The following is a 22,577-nucleotide window of genomic DNA, read 5'->3' as shown; positions in this document are numbered from 1 at the left end:
AAAAATTAAGAAAATAGGCTACATACATTCTCAAATGGCTCACTTATATTTATATTAGCCTGTATCTTCAATCATTTTTTCCTGGCCGCTCTGGTGTTACACCTGACCTGCTCACTGCTTTATAATGACAGTTTGTATATACATTGAATTGAAATTTTTCTTTTTAAAAATTATTTTTTTTACATCTACACCCATTATCAATGGATGTTTACAAAAATATATAAACATTTGCCACACTAATTATGTTAATTTGGTGCAATGTGACTCCTCCAACACATATATAAACTCAGATTGCACATTTCCCAACTACATGTATCTCTAGTTCTGTTATACAATCACCTGAAGGGATTCCCAGCAGCTCTCATCTCTCTTGTTATCGTCATAACTCGGCGAGCGCTGGATCATCGCCAGGCTCCAGGGACGATGACTCCCCTTCCCCATGCTGACTCAGTCTGTTTCCTGGCAGGTTCTCTCTCTCTTTCTCTCTCTCTCTCTCTCTGGCACTGAGCATAAACAGTTGGACATTTGGAAGCCAAACAGCTTTAGGACAACAGTGGGGCGCTGCGGACAATGTGACAAATACAGACTTCATATTGAGCCGCAGATTGCAGCGGTACTGAAAAGTAGTAAAGTGGATACAGATTTAGAAAGCAAGAAACGAGGGGGAAGCAAATGATCCTGCAAAGCTGAGGGGCAAGTTGCCTCACTAGCAAGGTCAGTTTGGTGCCTTTTGCAGAGGAAATAAAGAATGAAGAAGAAGAAAAACATTTCAACAGAGAAGTCAGATTCTACAATAGGTGCACCTGTAAATGGGTTTATTAATATGAAGATTCATGAGCCAAAAGCACTGCTGTAATTCAATAAATCCAACAGTGCTGTGTGTTTTCTGCATGCTGATGTCTGCCTTCATCCACAATCGTTTGTTTTGCACTGTCACTTGTATCTAATTTTAGGCTTGAGAGGTAAACAGATGTGTACAGAACTACTCTTTTAACGTATACCCTCTGGTTACAATTACCCAAAATACAACTTCTTGAGAGTATTCTCTGACATTTCTGTTGTGTATAGTATAGAAAGGAGTTTTGATCTGCATACATTTATTTATATTTCTCTTAGGCTTATGTTTATGTCTATGAAAGACATGGTGCACTCTTTTATCCCTATGGAGCATAAGCTTTACAAGAGCTCCATATGATCACAAATGTCAAATAAACAAAGCCATCCATCGGAACGCGTTCTCTAATTAATGCCCTTGGTTTACCCCCTTTCGATCAAAGAAATTGCGGGAGTAATTAGAAAATCTCATTTGCAGCATGCACATCAGCCTTGAGACTCACTGACTGTGGTGATGAATGGCCGCAGCCCTCTCAGGCCAGCGAGTGTATATAATGAACGCCACAGGCGTGCAATGTGTCAGAGTAATTGATAGCCTGGATAACTGTCATTTCTCCTGTTCTCCGAGATGTCCCAGGGTTGTATCTGCCACGGAGTCATGGCATTACGGTTCCTCACACCTTCTCGCTCGCTGCAAGGCATGGCTAGGCTTGCAATGTACTTCGGCGAACACAATGCAACTGGAACATTTCAGAAGCTGTTACATAAACAGCATATTCATCGTGTTCTGCTCGTTTCCAAAGTTAAAGTCACCATGAAAACAAAATTGACAACTCTCTTCTCTGATGACATGTTTGGAGTGAGGGAGGGATCACATGAGATCACATCAGTAGCAAACAGCAATGATTGAACCATCAATCTAATCAATTCCTGATTGACTAAATAAAGTCCTCTCCAACATTTCTTGTTGTTGTTGTTGTTCCAAATGTGCCATTCTCTAAAACAAGTTGACACAAAACATTTTAGACCACAGAATTAATACTTATATTCTATTACTTACTATTTTTGTACAGTCACTTTTATAGAGTCACAGTTATTTTGTTTGTAATAATATATTTTTGTTTAAATGTCATACATGCTAACCCTAACCCTAACCCTAACTCTAACCCACACTGTATTTTTTTATTATTATTTTTTATTTATGTTTTTAAAATGTATGATAATATAGTTTTAGTGCAAACTTTCTGCGTGAAAACATACAACAATTTTACACAATATACATTCTGCATGCACAGGATGAGACTCAATGTGTCCTAAGCAAATGCAATGCAATAAAGCAATAAATTATTTACTTGAAACATTTTTTATTAATATTTCAATCACTTAACAATACAATTGCTTGTTCATGGTTCTATGATGTCTATTAAAGATCCCATGACATGCAAGTAAACAAGTTTATTTTCCTTCCTTTTTACATAGAATTTTTCAAGTATTTATTTGGTTTACATTTTAATGATTTCATTTTTTTTTTTTTTTTTCATCAACTCACGAACCCCCTGCAGTTTCCTTATGAACCTAGTTTCGGAAACCCTGCAATGAGGCAACATGGAAAACAGCAGTCTCTTGCAAATAAATCTTTAGACTAAGCCAGCCATGAATGCAGCAAACGTCAAAAATCCCAAACCTACAAACATAAAACATATCCTGTTCACTGTTACAGATATACAGAATGTCACACAAATCTGTTATACATATTTTTGTCCAATACAATTCTATCTAGACTGAAACATCTATTCCCCCCAACACCATCTTCCACAAAATAAATAGCAAACCGTGTTTTTTCAATATGTCCCATCCCACCTTTGTTATAATAGAAAATAGAAACCATTTTTTTTGGTCTTTTGGAGAAATCTGAAGGAGAAGTTGCTTGCTTCTAAAGGTCATCATACCCTCTGGATTTTGTGGGTTTATAAAGTCTCTGAATTACTATGATTAGACTGAGAGAGAAAGATTGGACACATGGGTGTTTGGAACTGCATTTCTACCTCAACAACCTCACACCGGCGGTACACACTTACTACTTATCAGTTGCCTTCAGAGAAGCAGAACTTCCACTAAGCACATTATTCCGTGGAGATTGTTTCTCTCGTTTATCTTTCTTCCGGTGTAAACACGGGATAGTTTGAGCCTTCGCAAGAAACTCCTTCTGCATTCTTTCCCTCTCTCTCAGCTTTAATAATGTACAGTCACAAGAGAAGCAATCTTTGTGGAGCAGCCACTCCATTTCTTTCTTAAACCCAAAGGGCATCATACTCCATTCTCACACCAGTTCACATGACTAGGTTGATTTGCCAGGCCAGAAAATCATCTAAACACTATTCATGTATCATGTTAATCTGCCATTTCTGCAATAGACTGTGGTGGTAAAACTGTGCCGCATTTACATTTATGACTAACGTACACCATGACAACTAGAGCGAAACAGGGTAGCGACGCAGCGGGCTTCCTGTGAGGATCTGAGCCTGGCATGCGATTCAGAGCATGCCATTATTTTGTTAGTCATGCATACAGGGTCACATGGATCACAGCTGTTAACAAGAGTGAGAGTGCTTGTGGTAACTCCCCAATATCTTCCATTACACAGACCTGAGCAGCACAATAATAGTTTGATTTATATTATTGATCTGGTGCAACAGACAGAAGACGAAGCATGAACGGCGTGAAAACATTTTAAAGCAGTATCGACAGAGCACAGCTAGAGACAGGAAATAAACGTTAAAGACGCACACAGCCATGATCTACGCTTAGGAACATTCTCAGAACTTTGGCTAATGTTCTGGCAACAACGTTTCGTTCAAAGTTATCTGGTCTTTAAAAACTTGTTAGCACAAAAACATTATTTATACAAATGTCTTTTTTCTAAAAGGTTTTTAAGGTTTAAAAAAAATGATGTTACTTGTTTCAGAATGTTAAGAATGTTTGCATAACTCAAAAGAAACATCTTTTTTTTTTTTTGACATTTTGAACGTTCAGAGAATATTCCAAAATACTGTTTTTATAACTTAAAGGGATTGTTAACAAAACATATATTTTTGTTTGATGGGTTATACATATTGCACATTTTTGTGCATGACTTTAAAACTGAGAATTTTTTTTATGTTTTTGTTAGATATTAGATATATTTGATAAACAATTGTCAAATAAAATGAACCTAGCCTGAAAATCAGCTTTAAACGCATCAAATCTCTGTATCACCCCTTTAAAAAGGTGATTTTAGCCTGCCCCACCAAGATCTTGACACTTTTAACTTAATTTATCAATTAAAACCATACAACAATGTAATTTTGGCACAAACTGTTAAATCTTCAAAATTGAAAAAGCTCATTTTAATAATCAACAAATTGCAAAGACCAAAAACATAATGATTTGCTGTGATCCACATTTTCTGTGCAAACCTGTTAGGTGATTATCCCCTATTACAAAAAAATGGACATTTCTTAAAATTGTGACCTCTCCTCCACCCCATCATTCTCAGTATTTACAAATATAATGGTGTCTACTGCATCCATCAAGCTTTAGCTTCATCCCTGCTGTAAGAAAAATTACCTATCAAATATTTGGCTTTAATTTATGGTAAACATAAATTTATAAATAACTACCAAGATTTGGTCCCATAGCAAACTATAGTCCCTATAGTGATGGCTTAATTTACGCCAGTGCAATCCTGTTGTTGTTTCTTTTATACATTATCTGTTTAAATTTGATGCTTATGGATTGCTAGAATTGTTTTTACAGTGGCTTAAAAAATTACAAAAAAGACCCACAAATGTTATGCCAATTACCAAATTTTAGGGCTGCAAAAAATAAAACAGCACATTTTGAATATAAACTTAGTTCAAAGTTTCATTTAGGCAGTGTTGCTAAGGTTATGCACCATGTAATTATACATATAGAAAGTCCATGATGGAATGGCAGAATGTATGAACACTGCACAGAGGCTGAGTCTTATTAGCATATAAAGGAACTAGTGTTCTCCCTCTGGCTGATATTAAGTGAGCGTTTTTTGGATTACTCCCTCTGCTCTATGAACTTATTACGTTTAAAAGTAATTCTGAAGCAGAATTCTCTCAGAGCAGCTCGGTCTGAAATAGACCACTGCTAAACTCATGCATGTAAATGCTGGGAGGTACATTACATTTGTGAAAGAAAAGCACGATTCATGAAAATGATTGGAACCTACATCTTTGTATACTCAAATTTTGCAGTTGAGGCCATATGCTGCTGTGGGTTTTGTTACACGCGTATGTTCAGACAAGCGTGTTTATCTGTTTCACACAGATTTGGCTAATTGAACTAGTTTATATTTATGTCATTTGCAAACATGCCTTTTACATGTTTTGAATGCGATATGCTTTCCTAACTGCAGTATCCTGGGCTCTGATGCTGCCGGCTGCATGCGTACTGAAGCTGCGCCGGTGTTTGAAGTGAACGCCTGGGTACAGGACTGTGTGTGTGTGTGTAAGTGTTTGTGGCTTGCATGCTAATGATGAGGCAGTGGTACCAAGCGTGGGAGAGAGGGAAAAAGGTCTAACACAGCCCACGTTGATGACGTTACTCAAGAGAGGCTTTGCAGCAGCAGAAACACAATTTCACACTTTCCTTTTAGGATTACAGATTTCAGAAAACATATCATAATTCAAACCAAATGTGTGGTACTGCAAACACATTTCACTTCAGCTGTAAAAACTGGAGGATTTAATTCAGAATTGACAAAAGTAATGATTGTTATTCAACAGTTTAGCCTGTCTCAACAGAGAAGAGCTTCAGGACGTCTTTTGAATGCATGCAACAGAGAACCATCATGACAAAGAAATAGATTCATTCTCTTAGATCCTCTTATGTTTTAGTCTCAACCACTTCAAGATAAAGGTAGAAGATCATCCACATGGAGAAACTGTTGGGTCAGAAGTGGAGATGGTTGCCGTTTTACTTGTTTACTAGCACTAACAGTCACTTTTGTATTCTGCAAGCTCATAAAATGAGAAATATGCTTGTCATAAATCACATAAAATGTCTGTGCTTTTTCCTAACTGGAGCATAATGACGGAAATAGTCTTGCACTCTTCTGTAGCTATAGTAACGCTAAAGTATCCAAATGCTTTGTTCTTGGCGTTCCATGTAACATTCCTCTGAAAATGACAGTCATTATCAAAATGCTTCACAATTTCATATTATGGCTTGCAAAAAAGCTTATGTTTATGGCGAACATAAATTTGTGATAAATCAACTACATGAAGTATGTCAATATTGCAATATTGTATTAAAAACGTATGAGCTAGTTTATGCTAATGACATAGATGGGTGGCCATAGCAGGGGCATGACAATGCTGGTTGTGTGTGATGCAGTGCACTTGACGCTCATTGGAACTAATGTAAATTAGTCTTAATTAGAAAATCAGTCTCCAACACACTGTAATCACTCGCTCGTTTTCTGATCATAGTAGATTAACCTAAAAAGTCAATAAACTGAGGTAACTAATTGCAAATTAGTGTTTGACATCCTCACCAGAAATGACTCAGGAATATGTAGTAAGATATGATCATGTTTAAAGGTGGTGTACTGTGCAGAAGCTTATATCCAAGTGTCTCTATGCAGCATGTTTGGAAAAAGCTTTGTCAGAGCTGCACCACAGGGCTCATGTATTTTTGAGCCTCAAAATCACCCCGGCACCACATATAATTGTATTGCCAGCAGTGAAAGGTAAGAGCAACAATTCTGCCTACAGGCTGGAAAAAATATTCCTCTGAGGGTGTCACACTGTCTGTGGAGTCAAGTCAACCCTGGAGATGAGGAAAGATATTAAGTGGAAAAAAAAGAGACGCTTTACAGAAAAAGACAAGGTGCATTATGGGCTACTAGACATTCTGAATAATGCGTTTAATCATAAATACATTATTTTGCTAGGCTAAATCAAAATGCATTCTGAGCTGTGTTGAATTGAATTGAGAATGCCTTTTTAAAGCTACACTGTGTAGGATTTTCTCCCATCTAGCGGTGAAATTGTTTATGACTACCAAGTGAATATTACTTTCTAGCCCCTCCCATCTCGAGGGCGTTTTAACTCCTATGGTGGCCGTATTATTTCAAATCTGCGGGCAGTCGCGAGTAATCTCACCCTCGCATTCGTCACGGTGCCATGAGTGTAAAAACGCGAAAGGCGAAGCTTGAATTTCCAGTATGGGTCTTTGGCTAATGTATTTTCAAGATGGAGGCGCAACATGGCTGCCGCCATTCGAGCGACTCGCTCGTATGTATTCTAAATGGCAGATTCTATGCTTACGAGAATACTTGATTAGTTGGTAGAAGTAATTACACATTAATGAGCACATATCATTTTGAAAGAACAAAGTGTTTTTTGCTAAGAATCAACTTAAAAAATTACACAGTGTAGCTTTAAAGTCCAATTCAATTCCTGAATTTGAATTAAAGAAGCAAACAGAATTCTGTTCACATTTAAAGAATTAAAATGAATTGAAAATGAACATTTTTGGCTTAGGGGAAAAAACGGAAACGTTTTTTCTTTGTACAGATGACAACGTCATCAAAACGATCCCCATTCACAAAGGTCTGTGAAATCGACTAATAACGCTGGATTATGCATGCCAGACAAGTAGTTGTCAGTGTCACTTTGTAAAGAAAGACACGCCTGCGCACATACGCATTATTTTACTATGTACAGTCGAGCCAAACACACATGCCTACACAAATGATAAAATCTATCATTTGTTTTGTCCGATTTTCATTCTAAGGATGTTAATCTTGACAATACTGTATTATTTTTTGTTCTTCTAGGTAAATTTCATCTTCACAAAGCCAGAACCATTCACGGTAATCCCAATTTTAGAATGTTCTCCTCTGATATAAAGTCCCTTCGATTTCCTGTTCGTTTGTTGTGAGCTGATTACAACCCATGACACATTTAATTGTAAGTTTTATTTTGTCAAGAACTTTGACAAGAACTTTGTCTTTGAATGTGGACTTGGGAAAAACAAAAACAAAGCCTTGAAGTTTAAAGGTTCCAGCTTTCTTTGTGGCCAATTTAAATTCCAAAAAAAAAAAAAAAAAAAAAGCAATATAAATTCCCCAAAAAAAAAGCTATTTAAATTCCAACTCATAAACTGAAATAATGTGAATTTTGCACATTAAAGCAGTCTAATCTAAATATATTGACAATTATTGACAACATTTTTCTGTCCACATCTTTTATTATTATGCATTCTTTTTATTTTACATCCATCGGTTGTCATCACTAGATTTCATTTCTTCAGAAAAAAAGAAGAAAAAAGAAAATTCCGGAAGGCAATCATTAAGAGGTCAAAGCATGCATAGCAAGTTGCAGGAGAAATATAGATTGCCTGTCAGAGTAGCCATGGAGACTCCTTGTTGCACGTGTTCTTGGGTGCGCACGCTCACGCTCACACTCACACTCACACTCACTCCCACAACCCTCCCACTTATACATAGACAATTATAGACACTGTATCATCACAACCATTAGCTTAAACTGTCTTGAGTATTTACCTGATTGCTTAGGAATGATATGGCTGATAGTGAAATCTTCACATTGCAAGATATACTGTTTGAAAATGAAAATGCATTAGGAAAAAAATATGGTAACACTTTATGATAAGGTTCCATTCATTAGCATAAGTTAATGCTTCATGTTTCAATGAACAGAATGCTGTAAAAGTAGTGTCCATTATTTAATGTTAGCTGAAATATTACTGAATTGATCCTCGGTGTGAAAGTAGCGTGTGATGAGGTGCACTAAATGCTCATTGTAACTGATAAGAGGTGGCTTCACAAATTAAGAAATTAGTCTCTGTCTGACACACTGTCCTGACTGTGGCTAATAACCTGCACATTTCAAAGCTTCAAATTTCTGCTCACGTTAAGCCAACTCATCTTAAAGTCAATGAACTCAAATATCAAAGTGCTAAATTCCACAAGTTAAGGCTGATGAGAACATATTTTACATGCCCACCCAAGTGCCCTTTCCTGCATGGTAGAATCACCAGTAAATATAAAATAAGAGTAAATGTGTAAAATCAAGAAATCCCCAGTGTGAAGTCTGCTAGATTCATAGCTACCTATTAGTAGATAATTTGATTCAAAGTGACATACATTATTCATGTACATCGATTGCAGCGACTCTCCCTCTGGAGAAACCTATAGTATCAAGTGTTTAGCACATGGGAATAGTCCACACAGGTTCAGACCTTATCTTTCTTGTTCTCAAGTAACCCCTACTGAAATCTGCAGAGGTTGTGTTAGCAACCCACATTCACTATCCATCCCTATTCACAATGGTATTCCAGTCTGTACATAAAACTGCAGAATGACTTATCACAATCAGAAGACTGTGGATAGCCGAGACTTTCATATGCAAACTGGAAATGAGAAAGGGTGTTAATGGAAGGAATTTTTAACCTTGGAGCTTTCACACAACGAGGATGACACACTTTGAGGTGAGGTGTTAATCTAGGCTGAAACCAGTGTGTGTGTGTCTATGTGCTTCACGCTGTGGTGCTTTAGAGTTAGATGCATGAATTTGTCAGGCAAATAAATGTTCCCAAGAAGAACTGGTATGACTTTTTTTTTTGTAAGATAAATCTTTCCCCAAAAGCAAAAGTACTATACAAATGTGTCAATATTTCCATGAAAACAGCTTATAATATGCATCCTGTCAGTGGGACTACAGTATGTTTACATTATGTAAACCCATTCAGTATGTGTTAAGTGCTGTTGAGAGTGATTTGATGGAAACTTTAGTTCCAAAGGCTGACAGGTCTGCCTCATCAACTAGCTGATCTAAAACAGAAAGAGCAGCTATACTGCATGCATTGTTCTGTAGACAGATATATATGTGAATCTAAAAAAAAGGTTTAAGTACATGTTACATCTAAGGAAATGTTTAACTTAAGCTCTTCAAGTTTTGCCAGCTACAGTCAGACAAATTATGCCACGTGTGCATAGCAGAGGCAAAGCCCTAACACCCAAGAGCCCTGTTTCCGAAGACTTCCTCTAGAGAAAATCATAAATAATAAAACAAACTACAGTGCGTTGGCACTGACAGATAAACAGTGAGCCTGCTTTCTGCAATCATCCATATATCTGACTCCATGTAAAATTTAACCCACTGACAAAACGTTTTGCCCTATCTATTAATTTATTTAAACACATAAAAATGTATTCATACAGTGAATACACCTCATCTATGATGCACATGCATTTCATTTTCATATATATTTTTTAATTTATAAATATATATATTTTTTTTTGGGGGGGGGGATACTTTCCTGATACCTGTCTTTTATTATTATTGTTATTTCTTAGAAAGAATATTTAAACAAAAGGTTCCACTTTATATTAAGTGGCTTTAAGTATGTACTTACATTGAAATTAATAATTTGATACAATGTACTTATTGTGTAACTACATGTTTTTACATTGTACTTACATTTTAAAATTTCCTGCATGTAATTACAGCTGTAATTAATTTATGTAATTACATTTGTAATTACAGTTGACCCTTCCCTTACACCTTAAACCTACCCAATCCACTACACCTGTCCCTAACCTTACCCGTATCACACCTCAATAGCAGCAAAAGTGTGTTACAATACAACATAAACACAATAAGTACATTGTACTTATTTTTTGATGTAAGTACATAGTACTTAACACCACTTAATATAAAGTGGGACCAAATTTCTTATTGTTTAAGAAAAACATTTGTTAAATAAAAGTCATGGAGTATAAAAAATACATAAAACAGATTACATAATAGTAGAGAAGACACCGGCAGACCCTCATGACTGTGTATTAAAGGTGGTATCAGTGATTTCAGGCCCAAAAATATTTTTATCACATTCATCTAATCTTTCCTAACGATCCGCTAGCTGCCCGCCCCATAAGCATGCCGTCAAAAAAACGCGTCTCTGTAGGCAGCCTAGGCTCTGAGATCTGCACACAAAAACAAATGGTTTAGCCAAACACTCAAAACCAAAACAAATAGTGTTCCAACCAATCACCGACAGGGGGTGGGTGTTGTGAGGTTAGGAAAGTTAGGAAAGATATGATGAATGTGATAAAAATATTTTTGGGCCTGAAATCACTGATACCACCTTTAAGTTCAGTAAGTCTCTTAAAATATCAGAATTTGACCTTGTAGCTGTAAAAAATATAAAAATGTACTTTTAAAAGTACTTTAGAATTTATACTTTTACTTTAAAAAAAAAAAAATGTTTTTTAGAAATAGTGGGCCTACCATGTATTGAGAATGTCATTTAAAAAAAAAATAGCCCATGCAGTCATTTAGTTTCAATATTATAACTTTAGATGGGCCTACTGAATGTTGCAAAAAAACAACAACAACAACTACAAGAGGACATCACGGTAGAAATGTAAAGTGTTCATTTCAACTGATTTTATGTTCTCCTGTTCAGTACTCATGGCCCTGCACTGTTACAGTCCATTTTCTTTCTCTAATCTTTGGCCAATGGGGATGCAAGAGCGTTTTATTTTTGTTTTGTTTTTTAACACACAAAGGAAAATTAAAAGTGAGAAAAGCCATTAAAGCTTTAGGCGTTATCTCTCAGTCTGCAAGGAGACATCTCATTTACTGTTTGCCATCTCTCCGCAACATTAACATTTGAAAAGCAACCCTGACTATTTCTTCTCACTTCTAAGGATTTCCCCTTGTCTCTGGATGGTGCTGTCGGCTTCCTCTGCCCTCGGACTTGCCTGCCGTTTTGAAACTCCCATAGCTTCCACATATCACAACAAACATGCATGCAATACTTTTATTTTCATATCTGGATACTTAAATATCTACAAAATTGTTTTTTAAACAGCTCCGATCAACACATTTGTCTTTTGGGTGCTTTAATGGTGCAAGGAAAAGCAGGCTGTTTATTGGAGAGATCTGTTTAAAAGACTCCATTACAGAGATGAATATCATTACTATAACAGAGTAAGGACTGTTTGTCCTAATTGTTTACTTAATTGCCCTTGCAGTGCTGGTTCATGAGACCTAAAAGAGGCAAGACTATTTTTGTGGCACAGCTAAGATGAACCATAAGGTTCGGATGAATCATCTTATAGCCCATTAGCAGTGACGGTCCATACATCATAAAGAAAGCATTGCGCTCGTCACTTTAAACAACATCTTTGACCATCTGCACAACGCACAATCTCTGTAGCAGTCATTCATCATCATCCATTCCGTGTGTGTTTGGTAGGAGGACAATCAACGGTTTATTCTTCATTCTCCAGCCTTCTGCCGCACTGCTGCCACAACACCACTTGTATCAAATGTAAATATGCCATTCTGCAGTCAGATCCTTGAGTTATAGGAGTAAAAATGAGGCACACAGTATCCTTTGGGATGTCTCCCCATTCGCTTCACACCACACATGTCAAGTTTCTGTTCTCCAAGAAGGAACATTTTGGGAGTCTACACTTTCTTAATGTAGTCCTTCAGATCTGTTGACACCCTGTATGGGTAAATACTGGTATTTAAACAGCCTTCAGCAAGGATGTGAAGTGTAAACAAACAAACAACAGAAAACCAAATACAGCCAGATAATTTAAGATGATTTAAAATTATACCATTGAAGGAACACTGATATTAGTTCTGCAACTCGTTATTCGGCCATGTGAATGTTTGAGCGGTGCCTCAAGATGCATGAGAAGAGGATTACGACACATAGTTTTAGTTCGTGTTAGCATCTAAATAATGATGACTGCACAGTTACACAACTGATGTCGCAATATCATCGGCACTGGGGACCTAATCTTATAACATGATCAAAAGTAAACGCCCGTGCACCGATTTAACATTTCAACCTTTTGGTTTTCATCAGGGCTGAAAGGTTCAAATTTGTTGGTTGCCATGTTGGATCCATGTTGTTGCATTGAGGCCGACATCTCTACCTGACATGGGACATGGCCTAAGGGACTGTTTCCACAACACCGTTTTCAACTAAAAACATAAAACGTTTAATGCGTTTTGGCCGTTCGCTTACATGACAACAGCGTTTGGGGTGCCTGAAAGCACAAACTTTTGAAAACGGGTTTCAAAGTGCAAGTTTTTGAAAATAATACAGGGTTTTTAGTCGTTTTCGCGGATCCGTGTGAATGGGAATAGTTTTTACAATTGTGAATTATTTACAAATACATATTTATGTGACATTCAGGTGAGTATCTGCCTTGCCCTATCTAGTATGTTTCAATCTGTTAAGCATCAGTAGCGCTTTTATTTCAGAAAGGCAGAGGTTTTCCTTTTCTAAGGATTACAGCTTTCTATGTAAACTAAACAGTGGCAATCACACTATAATTGTGAAACTCATAAGGCCTCAGCCTCATTATATAGATGCAACAGTCACAGAACTGTCCAGGGAATAAAAACATCTATGAAATCTCAAAAGACATGGTGCAGTCACCCTTTTAAGAGTGTGCAATAATGATAAAATGATAGGTAACCATGGCTGCCTAACAGTAATGGGCCACCTGTGGTCTACTGGTTCAGTGAGGAAGCCGGAATGAGCTTATCAAAATACTGATGAGATCACATGTCTGGACAAAATAAATTGATTTTTGTTAACCACTATAGGCCTGTTTGACAACAGTTCTTCTACAATTCTCATGTCTTTACATTAGTCATACAAGAGAGGTGTGAAATGTTAGAAAACTTAGTTTTACAAAACCTCCCTATTCTCATTTTCAAATAAGTAGTTTAAGCAGACACCAAATAGACAGTATTTCCAAAGCCCAAATACTGTGTTGAAATAAACAGACTAAAACCTTGGATTTTCACGTGCTATCGGAATTATCGTAAATACAATTTTCCTAGTTAAAAATTGGACATGATGAACGCCCTCTCAAGTCGTATTTTCCACTGGGAATCTAAGTTTCCGAGTTGGGCGAGCCATAAACTTTGAACATGGCGGAGGGGAGAACGATTGCTGATTTTCCACAACAGTTAGATCGCCTTATATTGTCATTAAAAGATTGCAAATTTACATATATGAATAATCGTTTTAAGTGTATTGGTTTATACACAGCAAAAATAGCCTATATTTGACAGAAATTCCAAAATTGTCAGCCATCTGACTATCTAGACAGCGTGGTGAATGTTTGGTTGTCAATGACTCGAAAAAATTCCAATAAATAGGCAAGAATAAACCTGGTGTCCTCCATGTTCTTTGCGACAAGTAGGCCTACATGAATCCGACGAGCCTGTAATCACAACTTAAGATGTGGGAAGTAGGAAATTTTCAATAGCACATGAAGGCATCATTGCTTTTAGTCCTTATTTTGCATTTGTATTTAATAAATGGCAAAACAGCTTAAGATGCATTTCCGCCATCTAATGGACTGGAGTGAAATTAACTTTGAAACCGCAATACAAGTTGCTATTTAGGCTACTACAACATCAAGCACATAAACGCCCATCCTTGTGGTAGTTGTAGTCCTTCTGTAAACTTGTTAGCACCTTCATTAAACAGTTTTAAAAAATAACATTTTAAGTAGGGTTTATGGAGACTATGATATTAATTTATTTACGTCTCATAGTGTCAGTCACAAACTTTTTTTCATGAACTCAAAACCGCCATAAAAAAAAAAAGAATATAAAAATAAATACAAATTCTTGGCTGGAAAATCCAAATCATCTTCTGATTGTCAGGTCTACAAGATGAAGAGCTCTATTTAGTGACACCGCTTGCTTTATGATTGAAGCCTGGTGGCTTTTCAACGTTTTGTATATAATTTCAATCACGTATACAAATATTTCTGTTCCACGCACTATTTATAATTTACCCGTCTAGCAAGTCGAGCTGTTGGGAGTTCTAGGATCTGACCATTCATTTGCTTCAATTTTCCTTGTGATCCACCTTAAATGACTGATCCCACACACAAGTCCCTCCCTCTCCGCCGCAGCTCTCCCAACCCTCAGACTGAATCTCTATCTCCCTCTTTCGATTTCCAGCCACGGCAACCAGTGATTGAAACTGTCTTTTTCGTTGCGCGGTGAAAGGTTGCGTTTATCCGCACTTTTCCCGGCGGTTAAACGGGGGGCAACAAATAGAGCAGTTAACACGTAGAAAACAAGATTGAAAACCAAACAAAACTTGGATCTGTAGCGTTTGCGTTCCGTAGCCAAAGCGGAACATACCTCAATCCCTCTTGTGATTATTTCCTCTTTTCTCTGTACGAGAAAAAGCTGTTGGATTGGGTTCGAGCAGACGGGCTTCTTACTTTTCAACGACGTGATATAAGAAGTTTAACGTTATATGTTTTCAGCCTAAACGCGGAGATCACATTTTACATGTAGGAAAAGCGACTAATTCCATCCTGCTGGCTGACTGGCACCAATTCTAAAGTTAGTTTCCAGATGCAGAGTAAACAAACACGGTTCGCAAGCGACGAAAGACATTGCCTATCCGTGCAAGTATTTACTTAAGAGACCTTTTGCGTCTTCAATCTTTGGGAGTTTTGAGGAGAGGGCTTGTTTCTCGATGCACTGAACGAGGAGGAACGTCCCATGTGCGGCTTTCACTCTTTCTGACAACCGTTCAGCCTGAGGTAGGTTTGTGTTTTTTCCTGTTTTATTTTACTCACTTTGATTTTTCTGTCCACAGGTGTGCGCGTGCATGTTCCATCTTGCAAACGGTCATTCAGAGCCGCGCCGTGTTTGTTCACGAGACATTTTTTTTTGCCTGTTCCAAGTATTCATTTTTGCACAGCTTTTTGGTGAAAAATTTAATCGCTTACAGTTTTTACGTTACTTCAACTGTGAAAATATATATATTTTTTGGCATTCCAGCAACGCATATAACTGTCTATTACATGTAAATCCTACGCTTAGCGTTCACGATTTTGTTATTTATGTATGTATTAGCGCATTTTTTGTACCATTTCACAATCATTGATGTCAGCGCAGTCATTTAACGTCGAAATGTGCACGTTTCGCACTACTAGCTAATATGGTCTTTTTAATTGCCATACATAAACGGGTACATTTCATGTAAAGTGTAAAGAGGCTCTCTAGCTGATTGATAAAGAGGTAATCAGTCGATCCATCTGACGTCACCCCCTTGGGTAACGTCCACCGCGCCTCTCTCGCGCCTCTCTGGGTGTGTCCTCGCGCTATTGCGTCGAAGGGGAAGCCCTGCAATTTGTTCTCTGTGAGGAGCTTCGATTCCCTGTCCTGTGAGGAGAACAAAACATTCCCATTTGTGTCAGAAAGAGAAGAACACAAGTCACATAGGCTTTCTGGTTGGTGTTATGTTCAAATATGAATGTTAATTGAAGATTCGAGTGTGATTATCAACGTCAGCTTCAGGTGTCCTGTAACCGTTAGCCTCAGCAGCCTGAGGGGAATATAAACGGTCAATTCGCCTCAGTCAACATTGACTTCGATTGTATGTTTTCTCATACAATGTGAGTGAACCTGAGGCTGTCATTCTGACTAACATCTTTTGTGTTTCACAGAATAAAGTAAGCCAAATCTGCTTTGAACGACATTTAGGCGAAATTATTTCGTTTATGGGTGAACTATTCGACGTACAACTGATATTTTGCATTATGCGTAAACCGTACTCTCTTGAGGCCCTCTTGAGGGCGTCTGACCCTCAAAAAGGTCAGGTTATGTTTATCGTTTGAAACGCACGTAATCTTGTCCCACCGGCGTAACGTGAATGTAATTTTGAAGATGTGAATGGTTTCTGTGGCTAATAGTCCTGTGTGACACATCCTAGCAGTTAACGTTAGTTTACCAGGTTAACTGACGTTACATTTACAAAGTCTCCTTGTGTGGAACGGGAAAGCCACCTTATTGTTTTACTTCCCACAGGTGATGTTCGCGAGCTAATCTTCTGCTGGTGTGAGGACGATTTATTTTGTGGACATTTTGTGCTCACAAAATAACCAAAAGAGAAAGGTCAGTCATTATGAAATATGCTGTGATCATTTTTAAAGCTTATCCCTGTAGATCCACCATAATCCAGGAGAATTCAATCCATGACTAAAGGACTGTTGTTAACCATGAGAGTGATTGAAACTCACATAGATCAAGGTGTCATCTGATAGACCTGCAAACAGTGCGGTCTTTCCGTGTTCAAACGTGGAGCGTTGTGTGTGTTTGCACAAATACAGCTCATTTTCCATGATAATGTATTAGTAATTATGAATAACCAGCTCGAGGTCATCAGTAAGCAGATATCACAGCCGAACAATACCACTTGTGTACGAGTTCATGTGTGAGTGGGTGTGCTTGTGCATGCTTTAAACTTTACATAACCTGCAGGGTGGGGGTGTTTGGAGCTATCGAGAAGTTTTCTTCTCTAGTGATTACTCCAGCCGACTGATGCAATTTATTGTTGTGCATATCAAGCTGTTTACCCTGCAGAGCATCTGTTCCCTCTAATTAGGGGGAGAGTTGTACTGTTCAGCCTTCCTCCTCAGACATGATCATGGGCGCTGTTGGTAACATCAGCCTGTACCGTGACTCAGGTCTCCATGGTGTGAATACTGGCTATAAATGGGATGGCTCAGGGCTCCAGAATAACATTTGAGAGCAGCAGCACCAGTGCCACTAAGTTCTACAGATGGTGGTGCCAACACCTGATTTTGAAGGAGGGGGGGAGGGGGGGTTATAAATCATAAACGGTTTTTTTTTTTTTTTACATTAATAAGTGCAGTAACTAATAATATTACATGTTTATTTCTTAGAAAGGCACATTTGACAGCAAAGCTCTGAACTTGAGTTAAGATGCTGATAAAATTAACTTGTTTTTTTTTCCTGGCATAAAACGAGGGGGAGGTGATAAAATCCTGATCACGGCTGAAGAAAACACTTTACAAGCATGTATTTTAGGTACTTTAAAATTAAGATAGATAAAAAAAATTTTTCTGTGCAAATTATATCTGCACAAAATTACGCGAATGCACAAGTGAACTTGAACTAAGTTACATGCCATTCAGAATAGTGATGGGATTTATGGCTCTTTGAGGGGATCCGGATCTTGGCGATCCGTTCCTTTCAAAGAGCCGTTCAAAAGAACGGCTCTTTTGGCTCTTTTTAAATATTTAGTCAGTTTTAAGAAGCCAGCTTGGGGGCATCTCAGTTTATCCTGGAAATAATCACTGGGAGGAATGATGAGGTGAGATTTGTAGTCAAATAATTAAAACTCCGATATCACACACCAATATCTGAGATTGAATTATTCTGAAATATTGATTATTACCTCACTTGGACTATATTCCATAGGGTTGCACAACATCCCTCTGCTTTAGACAGTGACATCACTATTTTGGATTTACCTTTAGTACAAAGTGTGTATGTGTAAAGCTACGTTGACTTATGTTATTCATACAATACCTACTCACAAATAAACATCAAAAACAAAGCCGGCTGCAATGAATTTCTGTGCAAAACAGCTTTTACTACAAACACTTCCACACAAGAACATTATCACACAAGAACATTTTGATAGAAAACAAAAAATATTTAAGGTTTTAAATATATAGCCTACTGTAGATAAAATTAGAATAAATAAAATGGAAATGTCTACATACAGTCTACTATTACTACTGTAAACTTTGCAAATAGGACATCAGCCCCTTCTGTTAGGCAGTAGCACCCCTGCGCTGAGTGCGCCCCTCCCCCTATAACTGTTCTGTCTCGCGGAGAGGCTAATTTGTGTGCATCTGTGTGAAACACGCATAGGAAAAAAAAACGACAGAAAGAACGGCTCCCCTCCAGCCGCGACTCGGCTCCCATCGTTCATGTTTATGAGCCGTTCAAAAGAATCGGTTCGTTCGCGAACGTCACAACTCTAATTCAGAATGATTCATGTTGTGGACGCGTCGTCACAAGCTCTTCCTGGAGCAATGGCGATGAAACACGGCAACTAAACCCAAATAATTCACAATGTTTTATTACACTGTTGTTCTCTTTATAATATTGCCGTTTGAGCTGCGCACGCTAAAGATGATCACCGCACGCTTTACTACAGCTTTAATTCTTAACCAAATGCATCCTATATGAGATAAGTCAGATATAGATGGGCCTACACAAAATAAACACAAAATTACAACTTACATTTGCTCAAAACAAAAGGAGGTGAATGCACACGCATTTAAGACATAACCGACTGTCTTTACGAGGTTACTCACCAAGTTTAACCAAAAAATAAATTTTGCTTGTTTTTGATTGTTAAAGCGATATAATCCGTGAAAAAAAACTTTTGTTACTGGCGAGCTGTTTGTGAGGCGGCTTTAGGCTACTTTATGTATGCACGCAAAGAAAAATAGTACTGAATAGTTTAAAATTGCTTGAATGTTTAAACTGGTAAGACTTAAAAAGACGAAGTGCCTAAAATGATAAACGTTAGATACGATGCAATGCTGGCCCGATTGTGCAAGTGACAATTACGTCATGTCCCGACTCCCAAAAAACGTGTCCTGAGTGGATTAATTTACTCATACAACATACATGCTAAAGTGAATCAATGTTTGCATGAATTTCCCGCATTATAAGTGGGAGACCTGCAGGAATAATTAAAATTATGCGCAATACCCGCAGTCATACGCCAGAATCTGAGCCCTGCATGTGGAACTCTCGTAGACTTTTAACACGTTTTCTGCACGGACATCTGACTGTACACAAATTACATTTCAGAAATAGTGACACAGTAAAGAATATAAGAAGGCACAGCATAGTTTTTTTTTATTTCAGTCTCTGCAAATCCACCGTGAGAAGGCAAAGCCAGTATTGTATTGCTGCTTGTTCTCAAAACAGTCCAGGGCTCCAGACTGCAAATATTTATTTATACAACTTTGCCGAGCAGTTAATGCAAACAAAATGAAAGCGGAACGAAAATGCGTTTCTCATTTATGCTTCACGGACCGTTTATTAGCTCGGACCAATAATAGACAGCACTATGGCAAGCCGTTTTAGCTTAAATTGTACCCAGCGTTAGCCTACTCGTCGTAATTGCATTTTTACTAGTAAGAATTAAATTAGAGAGCTCTTTAATTCAATTATTATTAGTAAAAATTACAATTAGAGAGCTCTCATTCAATTCTTACTAGTAACAATTCCAATTAGAGAGCTCTACAAATTAATTTTTACTAGTCATACGTCTCCATTGACTTCCATTCATTTTTAATTACGGAGCTCTACGATTGAATTGTTACAAGTAAGAATTACAGTTAGAGAGCTCTCTAATTCAATTATTATTAGTAACAATTCCAATTAGAGAGCTCTACAATTCAATTATTACTAATAAATTCTTACTAGTAAGAATGCAATTGCAATTAGCGATTTTTGATGCTATCATAGTAGTGCTCCCATTCAAAAGGCAATTTGACCGAAAACGAAAATACGGTCAAACTTAAAAGTGGCGTTTCCATTCTAATTATGCTTTTAAACAAAAGTTTGCCTCGGGTAGATTAACAAAAAGACCGTAGGTTGCATTTTGGCGAGAGTTATCCTTTAAGTCAGCATAAATTTCTTCATTGTGGTAATGAGAATTGCAGGGAGTGATTTGAAGTCACCGTTGGGAATTGATTGGATTGTTGGATGGATCTTGGTTGTTTGCTAATTGCTGAGATCTCATGTGTGTGACAGTTTACTGGAGGCGAGCAATCATTGTCCCTCATTCGTGCACTTATCAAAATAGATGAGATGTCATTACAAGCGGTAGAAATTATTTTGATTAAAGATTACAAGGGCACATGAATGTGTTAGCACATGCGTTGCTAACACAATGCTAAATCAGATGTATGTACAATAACATTACGATGTCCAGCAATCGATTTAAATAGTACATTGGGTTTAATTTGTCGTTTAATGAGGTCTAATACATGTTAGTGGTGGGAATTTTGCCAAGCGTGTCAGAGGCTCTGGGTTCTAATCCGCACTCATTAAACATTTCAGTGCTAGATCACCTCTTATTTAACAAACGAACTAAATGAATGCTCTGCTAGTTAGGTACAGCTAGGTACATTCGTGCTCGTTTCAAAAGTGGTGGGGACAATATCAACCTTTGCAAAAAGTGGTGAGGACATGTCTCACCCGTTCCACCCGCAAATTACGCCTATGGTTTTGTTAGATTCACCCATTATTATGTAAAGCAAAAACACAGAACGAGCAAATAAACCTGCAATTAAAATATATGCAATAATAAATCTTTGACACAGCAATATGGAAAGATATGGAAAGAACAATTGTTTTTTTCTTAGTCGTTTCTGTACAATTAGGGCAGACACTTAAATGCATGTTTGTCCTGAAACATTCTGCCTTTTTATTACACATTAACATTGTCTTGCGCCAAAAAAGTTTTTTCCTGGATAGATTCCTGATAGCATGTTACACAAATTTCTTTTGCATCGTTTTCCCTATAGTTTGCTTGTACTCACAACAGTAGCACCGCTAAATAGGAAAACATTTATACCAGGGTTAAGTGTGGCAGTGTAATGATTACAGAGGTCAGGTGATTCTTAGCATCTGCGTGTTGTTTTCCTCTCCCCTGTCAGACGGTGTTGCGTGTGTGCTTGGGTTTGACAGCAGAACAGCGCGACCAAAGGAACCTTGCAGGGATGCCACGAGTCACATTGGCTCAGCTTGGGCGAAATGGTGAATGCGTGAATAAGTCATTTTGCATTAGCAGTGGGTTATTGGAGAACGTGGATGCATGTGGATGTGAGGTTGCTCGGCATGTAGTGACAGGAGAAAGATCTCTGCTGACAGAGATAAAGAGAGAGGCCTCCCTGTAACAGATGCTCATACTTGTTCGGCTGGAAAAACAAACATGCTTTTTTATTTGTACGTTCCAATCACAGCGAGCTTCAACATTTGTGGTGTTATCACTGGGGTCTAGTGGAGAATGGTTTCATCCCCCCCATCAGCCACTCTCAAACTAGTAGTCTGATGATGTGCATTCACTTTCTTCATCTCGTTTTTTCTCTTTCCTACATTCACTCCATTACTTTGTTTCCCTCCCTCTTCTATTTCGAATCTATTTATTTTTCACCCTCCCACTTCTGTGTGATGTTTAATGCAGTGTGTACAGTGATATTTGAGTGTGCGTGATTGCTGGTTATCCAACAGTCTTTAACTGTGTTTGCTATTGCATCAACATTAGATAGTAGGTCTAGGCATTGACACAAATCTCATGGTTAGATTCACAAGTTTGCAATTTTATTCACTTCTGATCTCGATTCGATAGATTTATTTGGATATACTGTATATCAGGTACTGTAAATGTCAGTTTTGTCTCAAGAAAAAACTCTATGAACAAATGCTGTAAAATACACAGGGAACCCTGTCACTTGATACATTACTATAATACATAACTGATTTGTATACAAATATTTAAATTGCATAAAGGCAGTTTGTATTATAATATTGTTATAACTTTTTTATGACCAAATTGTTTATATTTCGAAAAACGAATTTAAGTAGAAACACTTTGGTATCGAAATTGGAATCGAGAATTGTTAAATTACATTAGTATCTCACATTTTTGGTGTCATAACCTTATTTATTACAGTACAAGGAGACATGGGTCAAAAACAATAACTTTGTTAATTTATTACTTTTTTTGTGGTGGGGCCAGTGAAAATTGAATAATTAAATTAATTTAATCAAATCGAGAATCGAATTGAATTG

General features: G+C 37.5%; 1 protein-coding gene across 6 annotated transcripts in view; it reads left to right on the top strand.

Annotated features, from left to right (window-relative positions):
* The first annotated feature begins 14,791 nt into the window (after positions 1 to 14,791).
* Positions 14,792 to 22,577, top strand: part of atp2b4 (ATPase plasma membrane Ca2+ transporting 4) — a 145,421-nt gene continuing 137,635 nt past the window's right edge. For 3 of the 6 annotated variants that reach the window (XM_081358449.1, XM_081358454.1, XM_081358453.1), the window contains exons 1-2: positions 14,792 to 15,484; positions 16,755 to 16,841. The gene's annotated coding sequence lies outside the window, so the exon portion shown is untranslated. Of the gene's footprint in view, positions 15,485 to 15,987; positions 16,178 to 16,754; positions 16,842 to 22,577 lie in introns of those variants that run through there. The other 3 variants (XM_081358452.1, XM_081358451.1, XM_081358450.1) reach the window with 3 other exon arrangements.

The sequence above is a fragment of the Scardinius erythrophthalmus genome (genome assembly GCF_964197995.2).
Source record: "Scardinius erythrophthalmus genome assembly, chromosome: 25".
In the NCBI taxonomy this organism is placed as follows: domain Eukaryota; kingdom Metazoa; phylum Chordata; class Actinopteri; order Cypriniformes; family Leuciscidae; genus Scardinius; species Scardinius erythrophthalmus.
Note: the sequence above shows the minus strand (reverse complement) of the source record. Positions and strands in the feature narration are given on the sequence as shown.